The sequence below is a fragment of the Erinaceus europaeus genome, chromosome 8 (assembly GCF_950295315.1).
Source record: "Erinaceus europaeus chromosome 8, mEriEur2.1, whole genome shotgun sequence".
Taxonomy (NCBI): domain Eukaryota; kingdom Metazoa; phylum Chordata; class Mammalia; order Eulipotyphla; family Erinaceidae; genus Erinaceus; species Erinaceus europaeus.
Genome location: NC_080169.1, coordinates 75,430,971 through 75,451,235, shown reverse-complemented (window position 1 = coordinate 75,451,235; position 20,265 = coordinate 75,430,971). Strand labels below are relative to the sequence as shown.

The window sequence follows — 20,265 nt, the reverse complement described above, 5'->3', positions numbered from 1 at the left end:
TGAAAACTGAATAAAAAAGGAATCAGAGGTTATAAAAGAAATAATCTTCTTTTAACATGAATGGCATCCAACAAATGTCATAATCAGCAATTTGAGTTCTTCCAGTAAAAACTTCAGAGGACTTTTTATCCTATATTAAAATAGCATAAAGCATCCCCCAGAAAAATATTCTCAAGGAGGTACTTATGCTTAGCAAGATTTGTGTCTTTTATGAAGACCTAAATGAGAGCTGTCTGACAAGATAAGCAACTATCTTCACTAAGATTAAATCTTTTGGTGAGTTAATTACTGCAACTTTTTTTATTTTATAGAGTCTATCTAATTTTTGTAGTCACCCCCACCCCCACTCAAATAGTAACACTGAACTTTGGTGCCTTCTCTAGGCTCCTGAAAAGATTGCCATAATATCTTTCTATAGAAGAACCAACCTTGGAAGTTGGAAGCAGTCTTACAGGGTGAGAAAATGATAATATTTTAAATTACTCCATCTCTATGTATACATAGAAGCATATATTTACATTTGATAGATTCACATTGAATGAATTTAGCAATGGTGGATATATCCTCCTAGATTCAGAGGCCAGTACCATAAAACATAAAATTCTCTTACAAAAGCTTGTTCTACCATCATAAATGATGTATCATGCTATATGGACCATGGCCTGATCATAGTGGCACTTTGCAAGTTTTAAAGGCATTAAAAAAAAAGTTTCTTTCTACCAAACTGCCATCCTCAATTGTGTAAATCAACATTTTCTCCATGGAATGATTAAATATTTTTTCTTTTTGTATTCTTACAGAAACCATGACATTCTATGCTGCAAATATGTTGATTTGGCATCTTTTCCAACTAGTCATCCTTCTGTGTTATTTAGTTATTTCCTGAATAATTTCTCACTGTGGTATATAAGAATATTTCACAACCAACCTTTTTTTTTTTTAATTACTTTGGCTCTCTTATCTTTCTTTTTCTGCCTTTGCTTTTCTTTCCTACTGGGTGAACTGACTATAATACAGTACAAATTAAACTCAAACTTAGTTTTAAACAGAATTTAGTATATTATACCTTTTGTGGGTTTGAAATTCAGGAAAGCCTTAGAGCAATATTCTCAGTCTTCAGATTGAAGGCATATTATTGTGCAGAGCAGTCATGTGAATGCTGAATCCGGCCTCGGGAATATGCTTCAAAGATGGTACACTAAAAGTTCTACTGGTAGTTGGCCTTAGTTTTTCTCTGTAGGGTTGGTTGTCCATACAGCATGATAGCTGACTTCCTCTAGAGCAAGAGTCTGAAAGGGAGAGGAAGAAGGAAGTCATATATATTTCCTGTTATGACTTAGTCTTGTCATTGACACATCAAATCTTTTGACCAGATACTGTTTGGTAGAAGCAAGTTTATAAATTCAGCCCACATTTAAGAGGAGAGTATGTAGCTCTACTTCTTAAAGAGAATATTTTCATGGTCAGGGGCATAGTACATCAGTAGAGTGCAGGTCTTACAAACCTGAAACCCTAGATTTAATCCTCAACACTACATATGCCGGAGAAGAGGGATGTTGTGGTCTTGATTTCACTTTCATAAATAAATAAATAAAATAACTAACAAATCTAAAACAAAATAAAGGGAATATCATCAAAGAAATGGTCTGTATATTTGAAAGTCACCGCACCCATTTTCTTTTCCCTCCTCTTTTTGTTATTCTTGTTTGATGAAAAAAAAAACCTGTAAAGTATCATGTTACTTTCTTCATAAATGGAGTAAAATACTTCCCCCAAAGGAAATATATTAGCAAGGAACAACCAGAAAGTCAAATTTATAGTTGATTCTGTAGTTTAAGAATTATGTCATCTTGAGTAAGTCAATTATCTTTGCACATTGCTAAGAAACTTGACGTGCTTTAAGTTTCCTTTTTTCTACTTAATTTTGTTTAGACATAGAGAAAGAGACCAAGGTATTGTGTAGCTATTTTTATGTGGTGTAGGAGATTAAACTCATGGCCTCAGACAAGCAAGTGTGGTTTCTACTGCTAGCCTACCTCCCTGACTCAAAGCTTCACTGAAGTTCAAAATTCCCTTCTATTTCATTTCTTTACCTTGTGGAAGATCAGTAGCTAATACTTATTCTTTCAAAACCCCCCAAAATTAGATTCCTAGCTCTTTCAATCTCAACCACTATGTAATCTATTAATAGTTTGCCATATATGTGTATTTTATTCTGATTTACTTTTACATTCCACTGAAAATACATGAATTTAAGTCAATATACAATGTCTATCAGAGTCCCAATAGAAAAGCAGTGACATGTCCAAAGTGGGTGATAGAGGTGAGTTTGACAAAAAGACTGTTATGGTAAATGTGGACAGGGTTTAGAAAGACCAACAAAGAACAGATCATTACTTTGGAGTTAGCACCAGAAAACCATTACAAGCCTAAAGTGGAGGGGATAGAAGGTGAATACCCAGTACCAAAACTCAGAAACAGAGGGTCCTTCCCCAAAAAGCTATAGTTTTTAGTCTAGAGATGAAGCGTATTTTTGGTGACAAGATGAATAGGGACCTGAGGCATCAAATGTGCAAGCCTCATTTTCCTCTTTCTCTGATCTCTGATACTCCATTCATTAGCTGAACCCAAACATAGCTGACTAGACAGCTAGTAAATTAAAAATTAGCAGCACAACCTCAAAGTGAGGTTAAAGTATATTTTGAATATAAAATGGGAATAATGAAAGCATTACAGATACAGTCAAACATACATAGAGGTGCTAACAGTTTATGAATTCCACATGTAATATGAGTGATCTATATAGCATGTCGGGAACAAAACTGAATTGCTATTGTATCTAAGAAACAAATGTATTTAGTTAGTAGTAATATACATAGTCTGGAAGATGAGTGTGTAAATAAAAGTCAGTGGTGGGTAAAAGGGATATTGAGAAAGACAAAATGGGACAGACCCTTTAGTAGTGGCCCGAGAGATGATGCCTTGATCCATGAACTTCTATATCTTCTGTGGTATTGGTAATGTCTGTTGCGTGCAGATAAAGCCAGTGTGCTATCACCATTTGGTGGCAATGAACATTAACATTATCCAACTCGGGAGCTGAGCAGTGACTCATAATATGTCTATAACATGAGTATGCATGTTACAAATACACAATGATCAGGGTTCAAGCCCATTTCCCACCTGCATGGGGGTGGCTTCATGAGTAGTGAAACAGTGCTGCAGCTGTCTCTCATTCTCCCTCTCTACCCTTCTCTTCTCAAATGTTTTTCTGACTACATCAAATAAATAAATAAAATATTTAAAAACAAAAACAAAACAGCATCCTATTTACCCCTTTTGTTGTGACCCATTATCTTTGAACAATACTTTGGTGATAATCAAACTCCTACTGTGCTCATCAGAGGTTAGAAATTTCTTGATCTGTCATAATTTTTTTCTTATTCCAAATCAATCAATTAACTTTCTGGTGGTTTTCTTTGTGAGTTTGGCCAAGCTATGCCTCTGTCACCAAAAGATAAATTTATATGAGTAAATAGACCAGGTTTCCACATCTAGAGAGCCTCCAAACTAGGTCTAAGCTTCTATGGAAATGAAGACAGCCCTGTGAGGACCTGCTATGAGAAATTACCTATCTTAACATCTGTCATAGAACATTATAATACTTAGTTATCATCTCCATTGCTAGGTGCTCAATTCTCTGGCTGAAATGTTAATCATGCTCTTGTGCTTATTGACAAGAGAACAAGAATCAGAAACTTCCATTAGTTTGAAATTTTATTTATTGAAATGAAGAAACAAGTGAATGAACAAGTGAATTAACTTGTCAAGGTGTATATGTGGGTCATCCTCCAAATTACCTAGCCTCATGCTGAAAATTTTCTTTTAACGGTATCCTGCTGTGTAGCTCATTCAAAATTAGTATCCTCCTTCCATACTTGGTTCCTTCAGGGAGCAGTCTATTATTTTATCTTTCTCTATGCCTCATTTGGGGCCAAGCCGTAAAACATTTTTGTTAGTAATTATAATTTTAATTTGTTTGCGTTTTAACCTTTTCACTATAACTTTTTTCACTATATATATATTTTTTTTTTTGCCTCCAGGGTTATTGCCAGGGCTCGGTGCCTACACCATGAATCCACTGCTCCTGGAGACCATTTTTTTTCCCTTTTGTTGCCCTTATTGTTTTATCATTGTTGTGGTTATTATTATAGTTATTGTTGTTGCTGTCATTGGACAGGACAGAGAGAAATCGAGAGAGGAGGGGAAGACAGGGGGGAGAGAAAGATAGACACCTGCATACTTGCTTTACTGCCTGTGAAGTGACTCCTCTGCAGGTGGGGAGCTGGGGGCTCCAACCGGATTCCTTAGGCCAGGTCCTTGGGCTCCAGGACACATGTGCTTAACCCGCTGCGCTATCACCTGACTCCCTATAACTCGTTTCTGTAGCATTGTTTTAATAATATTTTTTTTCCCTTTCCTCTTCTTTGGTAAGATGGTATACAGAATTTCTGGCTTTTCATAGTTCCCTTTTTAAAAAAATTCTATTTGTGTTTTTACTTCTAAGCCTTTTCCTCATTGCTGGCGTTTCTTTTAAGTTGTCTTCCTTAGGTCCCCTTGCCTGCATCCCTTTCTTTTGTTTACTGATCATTCACAGTCACATTCAGAGAAGGCTAAGTCTTTCTCTTTTGTCTAGCAGTATAAATTCCTAGTGATGGCTGCTGCCAAATGTAACCTTGTTTCATAGCTCTTATTTGACTCTAAAATTTCGTGTGCAATGGGTATGTTTTACACAACATACCCATTCTGGGGTGAACCCTGGGTGGTGTGAATTATCTCAAACAGTACTGGCAGTGATAGAGGAGTCCAGAGATGGCTGACACTGGTATAAAGCCTATGATGGAATTTTACCAGGTGTCTTATTATTTACTTATTTATTTATTTTTGCCTCCAGGGTTATCGCTGGGGCTCAGTGCCTGCACCACGAATCCACTGCTCCTGGAGGCCATCTTTTTTCCCCCCATTGTTGTAGTTGCTGTTATTGTATTGCTGGATAAGACAGAGAGAAATCAAGTGAGGAGGGGAAGACAGAAAGGGGGAGAGAAAGACACTCGCAGACCTGCTTCACCGCTTGTGAAGTAACCCCCATACTGCTGAGGAGCCAGGGCTGGAACCAGGATTCTTTCTCAAGTCCTTGCGCTTTATAGTATGTGCACTTAACCTTGTAAGCTACCGCTTGGCTCCCAACACTAATCTTTTTATTGAGTATATGTGCTTACATCAGTACAACTATGTCAAGTACAATCATCTTAGGAGAGTACTTATTTGAATAATCTTTCCTAATATGTAAACCACTCTATATCAGATTTGTCTCAAAGTGTAACACTTACATCAAATTCCATGCTTATTTTGCAACACCTGACCTTACCCCAAAGATGTGGCATATTTTTGGTATATCAGGTAAGGGTCTTTACCTGTGGGCCCTTTGACCCATTATCTGAGTTTGCTGTGATGTTGGTCAAACATCCCTAGAGGCTGGAAACAGGAATAGCAAGAGAAGACAAGTAATTTTTTTTTTAAATTTATTTATAAAATGGAAATATTGACAAGACCATAGGATAGGAGGGGTACAATTACGCACGGTCCCACCACCAGAACTCCGTATCCCATCCCCTCCCCTGATAGCTTTCCTATTCTTCATCCCTCTGGGAGTATGGACCCAGGATCATCATGGGATGCAGAAGGTGGGAGGTCTGGCTTCTGTAATTGCTTCCCCACTGAACCTGGGCATCAGCAGGTTGATCCATACTCCAAGCCTGTCTCTCTCTTTCCCTAGTGGGGCAGGACTCTGGGGAGGTGGGCTCCAGGACACAGTGGTGGGGTCATCTGCCCAGGGAAGTCCTTTGACTAGGAAGTCCTAGTCAATAGTTCTAAGTCATTTTCTCTGGACGCTTTGCCCAAAATAAATAAGAAATTGCTCTGCTTCCTATGCTTAAGATTTGCTTTTCTGCTCTTTCACCCTTGGCAACTGAATCACCACAAAAATGTCTCTTCATGTCTTCCCTAGTGACTTTATAAACTGAGTTCCCACACAAAATCCTCATGCAGACACTTGTTGGCTACACTTTCATCTTATCTTGTTGACAAATAGTCCTTTGCCTGGCTTCATGATCAATTTGCCTTTTCTTCAGGGACTAAGTCTTTTTCTTCTCATGGAAACACAAATCTGTATCACTAATAAGACACATCTTTCTTTCTCTTTTCTTTTTTGTTCCTGAAAGTGACATATATATTTTTCCTATGTTATTAGTTCAGTTAATTTCACACAGTCAAAAATCTCTTTCTTGGGATTTTTACTATTGTGATCATGTCTCTGTTGACTAAATTGAACGTGTGTGTGTGTGTGTGTGTGTTTGTGTGTGTGTGTGTGTGTGTGTGTGTGTGTGTATTCAGTATCATTTGGGACATCACCCTTCCCACCCATCCTCCTCAATCCATGTATCCCAGTAGAATTGAGCTTCCCATATGTTCAAGGGCTGATCACATGAAACAGGCCTAGTAAGTCAGAATTCAGTGTTATTTCAATTACTCCCCCCATAGTGATTGGCTCAGGACTGGCACATAACTGTTGTTGAGTCAACCAAAACCTTTAAGAAACTTGTGCTATTTTTTTTTCTTTAGAGAATTAGGGTTCTTTATTGGGAGATGTCAGTAAAAGATATGGGAACAAACATTAGGGGTGTGAAAAGTTGATGTAAAGTAGAGAAACCCATCCTAGGAGAATGAACAGGTCTACAAAAGTCTGTGCAGAACAGAAAGGGAAATTCAAAGCAGGAGCTGACTGAATTTGGAGTAGGGCACAAAAGAAAAAACCCTGGGTGGAGGGTGAGGGTGAATGTTCAGCTTCATGGGATGGAGTGTGGGGGAGGGGATGGCACACAGTCTTTTGGTGGTGGGAATGGTGTTTATGTACACTCCTATCAATTTGTAGTCATATAATCACTATTTAATTAATATGAGAGGGGAAATTTTGATTGAATATCTCAAAAAAAAAAAAAAAGAAACTTGTGCTATTAAGCAGAGTTACTATCTCCCTGAGATTGTAAATACTAAAGAGGAAGCAAGAATGAAATTGCTGGTGGCCAAATTCTGCTATGTGGCAAAAGCCTACTTGAGAATAGAGCCTTTGCAGAGAATGCTGTATCAAGAAATGAAAAGATACATATTTCCAACACCATGTGCCTAACCTCACCTCAGCCTCTGAATGTGACAGTGATTGATAAGAATATACAGTGTAGCAGAGACCTCTATATTATTGCCAGGGAAAAAAAGAGGACACCCAGTTGTAATTACACTAAGTACTCTGATTGGCTATTGAGAGAGATGTAGGTATACTAATAGGAACTTTCCAACTATGATTTGAGCTGACCTAAGGGATTCCATGAGCGTTCCTTAGGGGACATGGAAACCAGAATACTAGGCTAAGAATAACTCTGAATTTCTTTTCCATACTGGGTTTCAAAAAAAGTTTCTGAAGAAAAACTCCCTTGAAAACAAATTTAAAACCGAAAAAATGTGTTCAAAAATCACCAATACCCCACACCTATGGACATCTAATCTTTGATAAAGGTACCTAAACTATTCTGTGGGGGAAAGGGGTGTCTCTTCAACAAATGGTGTTTGAAAACTGCTTTGAAATGTTGCAGGAGAATGAAACTTAACTGCTATATCCCACCAAAAAGAAAAGTAAACTCTGAGTGGATCAAGAACTTGGATTTTTTTTTTATACAATAGTTTGTACATGCATAACATTTCCCAGTTTTCCATATAACAATACTACCCCCACTAGGTCCTCTGTCATTCTTTTTAGACATGAATTCTCTCTGCCACCCATCCCAGACTCTCTGACTTTGGTGCAACATGACAATTCCAGTTGAGTTTCTACTTGTGTTTTCTCTTCTGATCTTGTTTTTCAACTTCTGCCTGAGAGTGAGATCATCCCATATACATCCTTCTGTTTCTGATGTATTTCACTCAACATGATTTTTTCAAGATCAATCCAAGATTGGCTGAAAATGGTGAACTCACCATTTTTTATAGGTGAGTAGTATTCCATTGTGTATATATACCACGACTTGCTCAGCCACTCATCTGTTGTTGGACACCTGGGTTGCTTCCATTCCAGGTTTTGGCTATTACAAATTGTGCTGCTAAGAAGATATGTGTACACAGATCTTTTTGGATGGGTGTGTTGGGTCACTTAGGATATATCCCCAGGAGAGGAACTATAGGATCATAGGGTAGGTCCATTTCTAGCCTTCTGAGAGTTCTCCAGACTGTTATCCACAGAGGTTGGACCAATTGACATTCCCACCAGCAGTGTAGGAGGGTTCCTTTGACCCCCCCCCCCAACCTCTCCAACATTTGCTGCTGTTACCTTTTCTCTTGTATGACATTCTCACAGGAGTGAGGTGGTATCTCATTGTTATCATAATTTGCATTTCTCTGACAATCAGTCTTGGAGCATTTTTTCATATGTTTCTCGGCCTTTTGGATCTCTTCTGTGGTGAATATTCTGTCCATGTCCTCTCTCCATTTTTGGATGGGGTCATATGTTTTCTTGTGGTTGAGTTTGGCAAGCTCTTTATATATTTTGGTTATTAGCCTCTTGTTTAATGTATGGCATATGAAGATCTTCTCCCATTCTTTGAGGGGTCTCTTGGTTTGGGTAGTGGTTTCTTTTGCTGTGCAGGTTTTTAATTTGATGTAGTCCCAGAGGTTTATGCTTGCCTTAGTCTTCTTTGCAATTGGATTTGTTTCATTGAAGATGTCTTTAAAAGTTATGCGGAAAAGAATTCTGCCAATATTTTCCTCTAAGTATCTGAGAGTTTCTGGTCTAACATCAAGTCCTTGATCCACCTGGAATTTACTTTTGTGTTTGGTGAAATATAGTGGTTCAGTTTCATTCTTCTGCATGTTTCAACGCATTTTTTCCAACACCATTTGTTGAGGAGACTCTACTTCCCATTTAAGAGTCTGGGCACCTTTGTCAAATATTAGATGTCCATAGGTGTGGGGGCTTACTTCTGGGCTCTCTATTCCACTGGTCAGTGTGTCTATTCATGTCCCACTACCAAGCAATTTTGATGACAATGACCCTATAATACAATTTGAGATCTGGGAGTGTGATGCCTCCAGTTCTGTTCTTTCTTCTCAAGATTGTTTTGGCAATTCTTGGTCTTTTCTGGTTCCAGATAAACATTTGTAGTATTTGTTCTATTCTCCTAAAAAATATGGTTGGGATCTTGATGGGGATAGCATTAAATTTGTATATGACTCTTGGTAGAATATTGATTTTGATGATGTTAATTCTTCCAATCTATGAATAAGGAATATCTTTTCACTTCTTTGTGTCTTTTTCAATTTCCTTGAGTAGTGACTCATAATTTTCAGTATACAAGTCTTTCACTTCTTTGGTTAGGTTTATTCCTATATATTTTATTGTTTTTGTTGCTCTAGTAAAAGGAATTGATTTCTGCATTTTAACTTCTTCTAACTTAGTGTTTACATAGAGGAATGCCACTGATCTTTGAATGTTAATTTTGTAGCCTGGTACCTTATGTATTGCCTGATGATTTCCAAAAGCTTCTTGCTGGATTCCTTAGGTTTTCTATGTATACTCTCGTGTCATGTGCAACTAGGAAGAGTTTGACTTCTTCTCTTCCAATCTGTATCGTTTTAATTCCTTGCTCCTGCTTGATTGCTATGGCAAGAACTTCCAACCCTAGGCTGAATAGTAATGGTGATAGTGGGCAGCCCTGTCTAGTTCCTGATCTGAGGGGAAATGCTTCTAGTTTTTCACCATTGAATATGATATTGGCTGTAGGTTTGATATATCTAGACTCCACTATCTTGAGGAATTTTTCATCTATTCCCATTTTTTATAGTGTTTTGATCATAAAGGGAAGTTCTATTTTGTCCAAGGCTTTCTCTGCATCTATTGATATTACCATGGGGTTTTTGGTCTTCCTTTTATTGATGTGGTGGATCACATTGATTGGTTTATGTAAATAAAAAAAAACTTTCATCCCTGGGATAAACCCCACTTGGTCATGATGAACAATCTTTTGAATATACTGCTGTATCCTGTTGGCTAGAATTTTGTTCAATATTTTAGCATCTAGGCTCATCAGAAATATTGGTCTGTAGTTTTCTTTTTTGGTTGTGTCCCTGTCTGCTTTTGGTATCAAAGTGATGTTGGTTTCATAGAAGCTGGAAGGGGTATTCCAGTGTCTTCATTCTTCTGGAAGACTTTTAAAAGTAGAGGAATTAGTTCTTCTTTGACAGTTTTGTAGGATTCATTTGTAAAACCATCTGGTCCAGGACTTTTATTTTTGGGAAGGTTTTTGATAACTGTTTCAATTTCACTAGCTGTGAAGGGCCTGTTAATTTTATCAAGTTCCTCTTTACTTAATTTTGGAAGTTCGTAGGTATCTAGGAAATCGTTCATTTCTTCTAGGATCTTTAGTTTGGTGGCATATAGTTGTTCATAGAATCCTCGCATGCTATGTTGAATTTCTGTGGTGTCTGTTGTGATTTCTCCTCTTTCATTTATGATCTGATTTATTTGTGTCTTCTCCTTTTTTTCTTTTGTGAGTCTGGCTAAAAGTTTTTGGATTTTGTTCATTCTTTTGAAGAACCAACATTTATTTTCATTGATTTTTGTGTGGTTTTCTTATTTTAATGTTATTTATTTCTGCCCTAACTTTATGTATAACATAATGTTACAACAAAAACATAATATAAAGTTATAACTTTAGTTATTTTTGTCCTTCTGGTTGCTTTAGGGTTCCTTTGTTCTTCTTCTTCTAGGTCTTTAAGGTGTGAAATCAAGTTGTTTATTTGTGCTTTTTCTTGTCTCCTAATGTATGCTTGTATGGCTATGAACTTCCCTCTCAGTACTGCCTTAACTGTGTCCCAAATATTTTGATAACTTGTGTCTTCATTTTCACTGAACTCTCAAAACATTTTGATTTCTTCCTTTATTTCCTCTTTGACACAGTAGTTTTTAAGTACTGTACTGTTGAGCTTCCACATTTTGGGACTATTACTAATCTTTTGTTGATTGTTAAGTGTTAGTTTCATTCCACTGTGGTCTGAGAAGATGCTTGGGATGATTTCAATGCTCTTGAATTTGCTGTTGCTGTGTTTGTGGCCTAAAATATAGTATATCCTTTAGAATGACCCATATGGACTTGAGTAAAATGTGTATTCCAGTTTCTTGGGGTGAATGACTCTGAAAATGTCCAATAGTTCTAGTTTATCTATCTCCTCTTTTAGCTCCCTCATTTTTTATGGGTTTTCTGCTGGAAGATCTATCAAGTTGAGAGAGCAGGGTGTTGAAATCCCCTACTATGACTGTGTTGCTATTAATTTATTGCTGTAGCTCTTTCAGTAGAAGTTTGATGTATTTTGATAGCTTCTCACTGGATGTATAAATATTAATAATTGTTAAGTCCTCTTGATTGATTGATTCTCTGAGCATTAAGTAGTGTCCATCCCTATTTTTTTTTTTACCAGTGAACTCCTCAGATCTGACTCATGGTTGTGTGGGGGTTTGAACTGGGACTTGAGGTCCTCAGGCATGAAAGTCTCTTTGCTTAACCATTATGGTATACCTCCACCCCATCCCTATCTTTTAAAACTTTATTTATTTTAAAGTCTATCGTGTCAGATATGAGAATAACTGTTCCTGCCCTTGTTTGTGGGCTATTGGCTTGTATTATAGTTTTCACTTTGAGTCTGTGTTTGTCTTGTTGAGTTAGGTGGGTTTCCTGTAGATAGCATATTGTTGGGTTGTGTTTTCTGATCCATCTTCCTACTCTGTGTCTTTTACTAGGTGAATTCAGGCCATTGACATTTATTGATACCAAAGACTGAAGATATTTTAATGCCATTCTTACAGATTTTTAGAGTGTTCTTATAGATGGCCTATTTATGGTGGTCTGTTTATAGGAGACCTTTCAGAACTTCTTTCAGGGTAGGCTTGGTGATAGTTGATTCTTTCAACTATTGCTTATCTGAGAAGGTTTTTATGCCTCCATCTAGTCTGAATGACAGTCTAGCAGGATACAGTAGTCTTGATTGAAAGCCTGTCTCATTGAGCACTCGACAGATAGTGCCATTCTCTTCTGGCCTGTAGTGTTTGTGTGGAGAAGTTTGTGCTAATCTTATGGGTTCTCCTCTGTAGGTGATTCTTTTGCTCTTCTCTTGCAGCCTTCAGGATCCTTTATTTATCCTTATTCCTTTCCATTCTAAATATGATGTGTCTTGGTGTCTTTAAGTCTGAGTTAATTTTGTTTGAGACCCTCTGGGCTTCTTGAACCTTTATGTCTTTGCTGTTGTATAGACTAGAGAAGTTCTCAGCTGTTATGTCCTGAAGAATGCTTTTTTCCCCTCCCTCTCTTTCTTCCTTGGTAAGCCAATAATTCATATATTATTTCTTCTGAAGTCATCTCATAGGTCTCTGTTGTTGTTTTCAGTGTCTCTTAATCTCTTTTTGAGATCTCTTACTTCTTTTTTAGTTGTCCTTAATTCATCCTCTATCTTGCTAATTCTGTTTTCAGCCTCATTTATTCTATTATCTCTCCCCTCTATTGTTTTCTGGAGTTCATCTATTTTGTTACCCTGTTGTGATATTATGTTAGCTTGTTCAGCAAGTTGTGAACGCTATTTCAGCTTTCAGCTCTCGAATAACCTTGAAATAATTAGTGTTTTTTCCAGAGTCTCATTTGTTGTTTCTGCATTTCTGATGACAATTCTTTCAAATACTTTACTCACTCTTGTTATTATTTCCTTAACTAGTGTTTGGATATTGACCTCATTATTTTATGCTTCAGTCTTTGGGGGGCTTTTAGCTGGATTCTTGTCCTGGTTCATTTCTCCAATATTTCTTCTTATTGGTTTAACCATTTTATATAGTATGTTATGAGATCCCTCTCTCAGTTCTTTTCAAATTACTGATCACTCTTTCCTGGATTGACTTGTGTTTAAATAAGGTAATTAAAGAGTTCACAGTTGTGGAAATTGCCAGTTGTTTCAATATTATTTTAATCCCTGTGTTGGAGCACAGTGGCTTAAATGCTTCTTTTGTTCTTTTTCTTCCCTTTAGGCTATGGGAGCCTGAGGGCTTTTAAACTATAAGTAGGCTTCTTAGCTTAATCACTGACTCCTGACCAAGAGATAAAGCAGGGTGAGGCAGAGATAATCCAGTGGTTATGCAAAGAGATACTCACAGCCCTACTGCTTGTCCACCAAAGTATAGATCTTTTCCTGAGTTTCCTCGTTAGTTCTCTGTCTGTTGTTATGCTTCTAGTTCTGCTTCTGGGATCCCTTCTGTTACATTGCTTGACGTTGTGGTCTGTTTACATGGTCATTCTGTTACATTGGTTTGGTCTCACTCCCCCTGCCTCTGGGAGATTTTGGTTTAGTCCTTGCCTTTTCATGCTTCTTGCTTCTCCCTGCCCCATATAGTACATACTTCCTTGGTTCTTGACTCTTCCAACGGAGGAGAGAGATGGAGGCCAGAATTGGGTTGTGATTAGATTAGATTAGTTTTTGAACCGTTTGTTTGTGAATAAAGAAATACTGCTTCTCCGCTCAGCCATGTATCCCTGCTCGTCTGTCTCCTGCTGCAAAGCTAGCCTGGCATACTGGCGCCCTGAACTGTGACGGACATGTGTCCCCTGATGTTAGCACAGGGCCTCTTTTCCGCTCCTCCAGAGTCTGAGGGTAGTAGCAATGGAGACTTACAGTTGAATTTGGTGATTCTCCTCCCTTCAGCTGTATTTTTTTTGGTGAAACAAGCTGGAGGTGGTGTCTCAACTGTTAAACTGACAGACTGTTACCAGATACTTAATCTCTCCCTAGGCTCCTCTCTGTCCATAAGCCACATGTATTTGCACTCACCAGTGGTTTGTTGGGTTCCTGAAGTCATTCTAGTCTTCCCTTTTTGCAGTCCCAGGTGGTCTCCTTTGGTATTCCTCGTTGACCTTGGAGAGGAGAGAACACAGCTACTGCTGCTATATAGTCCCGCCTCCGGAAGTCTCTCAAGAACTTCCATGTTAGACCAGAAACTATCTGCTAATTAGAGGAAAATATTGGCTGAACTCTTTTCTGCATGAATTTTAAAGACATCTTCAAGGAAACAAATCCAATTACAACAATGAAATACCACTCACTCCTGTCAGAATATCATACATCAGAAAAAGTAGCCATAACAAATGCTGGAGAGGTTGTGGGGAGAAAGGAACCCTTATGCACTGCTGGTGGGAATGTGAACTTGTCCAACCTCTGTGCAGAGCAGTTTGGAGAACTCTCAGAAGACTAGAGATGGATCTACCCTATGACCCTGCAATTCCTCACCTAGGGATAATTCCTGGAGAACCAAATAAACCCATCCAAAAAATTTGTGTATACCCATGTTCATAGCATCACAATTTGCAATAGCCAAAACCTGGAATGGAAACAACCCAGGTGTCCAACAACAGATGAGTGGCTGAGCAAGTTGTGCTATATAGACACAATGGAGTACTACTCAGTATTAAAACTGGTGGTTTCACCATTTTCCGCCGATCTTGGCTGGAGCTTGGAGAAATCATGTTAAATTAAATGAATCAGAAACAGAAGGATGAATATGGGATGATCTCACTCACAGGCAGAAGTTGAAAAACAAGATCAGAAGGAAAGCATTAAGCAGAATTTGGACTGGAGTTGGTGTATTGCACCACAGTAAAAGATTCTGGGGTTGGGGGGGTGGGAGTTCAGGTCCTGGAACATGATGGCAAAGGACGTAGTGGGGGATGTATTGTTATGTGGAAAACAGAAATGTTATGCATGTACAAACTATTGTATTTGCTGTTGACTGTAAAACATTAATCTCACAATAAAAAATAAAAAAGAAAATCATCAATACCACTAGGTTAGTTCTTCTGGAAACCTAACTTATTCTATTTACTCCATTTACTGCTATGTACATTAGTTTGGCTGAATTCATACCTTCCTACTCTCCCTGAAGATGTAATCATTTCATAATTCTCCTTCATTCTCAGGGATGATAAGTCAGTCATTTCCTCCACACCCTTACTTTTTTCTCCTTAATCATGAATGTGAGCCAATTTCAGTGTTCAACAAAATTTAAATTCAGCAAATATTTCTTTAGTTCAAGATAGTACTATATACTGTATTTCATAGCATTCATGAATTCTTTCAACTTTCTGAGAGGTAGATAGTTATTTGTGTTTATGTGTAATGAGTGAGGTGAAATGATCATCTCAAAAGTCAAAGGCACAAACTGCTGACAGAACCAGAAATACAACTTCTACAATAGTTAGGTATAATATAACAGATAGATTTAGACTTGAGTCCTGGTTTGTTATTTACTAATTTTTTACATTTGAACAAGTTAGTCAACCTTAAGTCTCAATTTCTACCTATAAAATGTAACATTCTCTACTGCTAAAGACATGTGTAGAACATATTAAATAATGTGTTAGCCATATTAGCATAAAATTGCTTTGAGAACTCTTAGTTTCCTTCCACTCCATCAAGAAATACTTCTGTTCCTCTCTTCATGATGATTTTCACATTCCCTTACTTGTTAACTTCTTTTAAAAATTGTTTTCCATTTAAGTGCTCATACACATAGTACATATTGTCTTATAACTCATCATATTGAATCATTTTATTGTTGATGATACAGCATTTTGTTAACCAGGAGAGAGCAAAGGCTAGTCAACACAAAGACCTCATAGTGGAAAAGAATCAACACTGAGACATTTTGTAATTTTGTTCAATTAAAATGAAGGGGGAAAGTTATGTATATCTTTTATTCATTATTCTTTTATTGCCACCAGGGTTATTACTGAGGCTTAGTGCCTGCATGAAAAATGCGTTGTTCCTGGTGGTGATTTTTCTTTCTTTCCTTTTTTCTTTATTTGATAGAACAGAGAGAAAGTGAGAGGGGAGGGAGAAATAGAGAGTGAGAAAGACATCTGCAGATCTGCTTCACAGCTTATGAAGCTTCCCACCTGAAGGTAGGGAGTAGAGGCTTGATCCTGGGTCCTGTGCCTGCTAAAATGTGCACTTAACCAGATGTGTCAACACCCGGCCCCCTTATCTGTATATCTTTATTTTTCTAACATTTTTGTTCCTTTATTGGGGGATTAATGTTTTACAGCAGCCAGTAAATACAATCGTTTGTACATGCATAACATTTCTCAGTTTTCCACATAACTATAGGACCATCTGTATATCTTTATGATTATATGTATAACCATAATTTTATCTAGACCTAATATGTATCAGATGGTTATAAGTATAACCATAATTATATTTAGGCCTACTATGCAGCATGCAGTGTTCTAAGGAGATACAATATTAACAAGATAGGCTTGGCCTGTGGAGATGACAAAGTTGGGTATGGGTGATCCCTCTACTCTGTCATCCTGCTCTTTATGCCCCCTGCATTTCATGCAATAGTTTAGGACAGAAGCAACAAATTGAGCTAAGTATGGTTTTTACACTGTAAAAGAGCTTCTGTATCTTCTGCAAATCCTGAAATATTTACCATCTGGTACTCCACAGGCAGTATTTGCTGAATCTGCTTTACAGTGACCTACTATTCTTTCATCCAAATAAGAGCATATAATCTAAAAATATAAAGAGTAGTGTTTTAATTTAATTTATTATCATGATTATTGTTCTTGTTTTGACACTGGCATTATTGTTCTGGTTCTATATCTATACAAGACCACCATGCCTGGTAACCATCTTTTCTCTTTTTCATTTATTTATGAAAGAGAAGTAAAGAGAAATCTATAGAGACAAAGAGAGAGAGGGAGGTGGGGGAGAAAGAGAGAGACTACAGCACTGCTCACTCTGGCTTCTGGTGGTACTGGGATTGAATCTGGGACCTTGGAGCCTCAATCATGAAAGCCCTTTTGTATAACTGTTGTGCTGTCTCCCCAGCCCTTTCTTTCTTTTTGAAAGAGGATGATAAAGAAGCAGATAAAGAGAAGAGATAGAGAGGTAGAGACAAGGAGAGATTCCTGCAGCACTGCTCTACTACTCATGAAGCTTCGCCTCTGTAGGTGGGGCATTGGGACTTGAACTCGGATTCTTGAACACAGTAATGTGTGTGATTTAGCAAATGCTCCATCACCAGGTCCCTGCATTGCTTTCATGAATGCTTTATTATTTATGAAAACCACTGCTAAGTATTATTTACTATGATTGTTAAACACCAGTAATGGCTAAACAGCAGAAGGGTAGACTTTTTATATCAATTCTTATATAAATTGTATAAGAAAATAATCCTTTTTTGTTATTTTATTATAACTTCATTTCCTAAACTGTAACTTCCACATGAAATGTGATCCTTCTCTAGTTTTTCTGGAATTTTCTGTTTTTCTCCTGAATCAAAGAAAGAAGATTAAGAAATGATTCATAGGATCCTGGGAGAACTACTATAGCCTCCAATGAAGGGAATGGGGATATTCTGTTGGTGGCCGTGGTGCGGAATTATACTCCGCTTATCTTATAATTTTGTAAATCAATATTAATGCACTCCTAAAATTAAAGATAAAGAAGTTCATTTGACTTGCTCACACAAATAATAACAATTAAAAAAATGAAATGACTTATAGAAACTATGGCAATGGGGAAAGCTGAAGAGAAGTGACCCAGTTGTCACTCCTGTCCTTTGACAATTGATACTTAAAAATCTTTAGTCTTCCTATCTCAATACACTCTACATTTCTTCTTTGTTCCACATTTACTCAAAAATAAAATATTTCAGAGGCTGACTGGTAGTGCACCTGGCTGAATGCACTCATTGCAGTGTGCAAGGACCTGGATGCAAACCTTCACTCCCCACCTGCAGAGGGAAAGCTTCACAAGTGGTGAAGATGGACAGCAGGTCTCTCTCTCCCTCTCTCCCTCTCTCCTCTTTCCCTTTCAGTTTCTCTCTGTCCTGCCAAATAAACTAATAGAATAAAAATAAAGCAGTTCCCCTTTTACTTGTTTAAATGTTCCTTAGCACACTCTGTCATATACACATGCAATTACTTTCTTCTCTGCTAATCAGAGCTTCTCCAAATTGGGCAAATTAATGATCACTGGTTAGTGTGTATCTACTCAGTGCTTTGGCTTGTTGACTTCCACCTCAGCACTAAGTCAGTTAAGGAGTTTTCACCTTCTTCCTTCTATAAACTGCTTCTGTGTAGTATATCTGCCAACACTCGCCCTGACCTTGTGATGGGCTATGCTGCCATCATCTTATTATCCAAGCTCACAATGCATAGGATTGAAATAGGTTTCTAGTTCTAGACACAAGTATCCTGACTTGGGTGTCAACAGACTCATTCCAGTTCTCTTCCCTTTGATTTGTTGTTGGATCTGGTCCAGCCACTTAGCTTTTGAATGCCTAAATTCTCACATCTGTAACATTAAGATAATGCTGACTTTCATTTCAGTTTCTGGGAACAGAATTAAACTGTATATGGACATTGATGTTTCCATAGTAACAATCTTGCAGGTACTAGTATGCCACCAGAGGCAATAAATTATTTATGATAAGTACTTGTAAAACTTCTAACTGTCACTGTAATAAAAGATTCTTACAGGAAATCCTGGGGATATACTTTCACATTAATTTGCATTCATTATTTCAGGAAGAGTTCATCATTCTACTTTAAACTACCTAATTCTAAATTCACAGAATAAAATCAATTACCACACTCTGGAGCTGCTGAACTCAAAAGCAGCACAGAGTGCTACTGTAGCCCTTATAAGGAAGGGGAAGGAAGAGACTGACTTCCTGAGACTATTAAAACCAGAGAGGAGTAAATGGGTAGAGCTTGGCTGGGTGGAGATGACTTTAATTTGGGACCATCTTGTTTTCTCGAAAAAAAACCCAGAAATGTAGGGTAGTTCTTCCTAAACAAAATTGTTATAGCACATTTTTAATTTACAATTATGTATTTAAAAACAATATCTATCATTGAGAAATAGCCCAATATTAATATTTTGTTTCATAGTCTTCTCATCTCTGCATTATACTTATAACTATCTTGGTTTATAATTTATTTAACCAGTTCACAGCTGTTAAACATTTAGACTGTATATTAACTTGTCTTTTAATTTTTCAGTAAAATCAGTACCTGATCATTTATTGATAAATTTTGATCTACAATTATTTTGATCCTTCCATCCTTTTATTACTAACACTTTTTTTCCCTGTCAAGTGCTTTTGTTTTCTTCCCGTTTTTTACATTGGGAAGTTAATGGTTTACAGCACAGTTGTTGGCACAAGAATACAATTTCTCATCTCACCAAAATGAGAAACATTAATTCCTAAATTTGGTCCATCATCTTATACCAGGACCTGAAAACACTCCCTACCCCCCCAACTCCCTTTCTGCTTCCCTTGTCCAGATTTCTTTGTTTTGGTACAATATACCTGCACTCCAAGTTTTACTTTGTGTTTCTCTTTTCTGTTCTTGTCCAATGTTTTCATTATCAGCTAACTATCTCAAATACATCCCAATTCTTCTTCAAAAATGTATTCCTATAGAAACTCAGTAGGAGGGAGTAGGGCGGTAGTGCAGCGGGTTAAGCTCACCTGGCACAAAGCACAAAGACCGGCATAAGGATCCCGGTTTGAGCCCCCGGCTCCCCACCTGCAGAGGAGTCCCTTCACAGGTGGTGAAGCAGGTCTGCAGGTGTCTCTCGTTCTCTCTCCCTCTCTGTCTTCCCCATCTCTCTCCATTTCTCTCTGTCCTATCCAACAATGACAACTTCAATAACAACAACAATAATAACTATAACAATAAAAACAAGGGCAACAAAAGGGGAAAATAAGCCTATATGTGTGTGTGTGTGTGTGTGTGTGTGTGTGTGTGTGTGTGTGTGTGTATGAATAAACTCAGTAGAAGCAAGACCTTGGACCCTTGCTTAAATTTTGCTTTTCCATAGTCTCTGATCCTTGCACATGAATTTTTTGCCTACAACAGTTTTTTAAAGTTATATTAAAATACCTTTTTTCATTTAGTTGTTTTATTTAATTGTAACAAAGATCTCATTTAAAAAAAAAAATTTTACCCTTTTGTTGCCCTTGTTGTTTTTAATCGTTGTTATTATTGTTATTGCTGTCGTTGTTGGATAGGACAGAGATAAATCAAGAGAGGAAGGGAAGACAGAGAGGGG

General features: G+C 37.5%; 1 long non-coding RNA gene across 3 annotated transcripts in view; it reads left to right on the top strand.

Moving 5' to 3' along the window:
- LOC132539915 (uncharacterized) overlaps positions 1 to 20,265 on the top strand; it is an 86,796-nt gene that overhangs the window by 20,047 nt on the left and 46,484 nt on the right. Inside the window, exon 4 of one of the 3 annotated variants that reach the window (XR_009551205.1) lies at positions 7,871 to 8,631. The exons of the other annotated variants lie outside the window; for them this stretch is intronic. This is a non-coding gene — a long non-coding RNA (uncharacterized LOC132539915). Of the gene's footprint in view, positions 1 to 7,870; positions 8,632 to 20,265 lie in introns of those variants that run through there. 3 annotated transcript variants of the gene reach the window in all.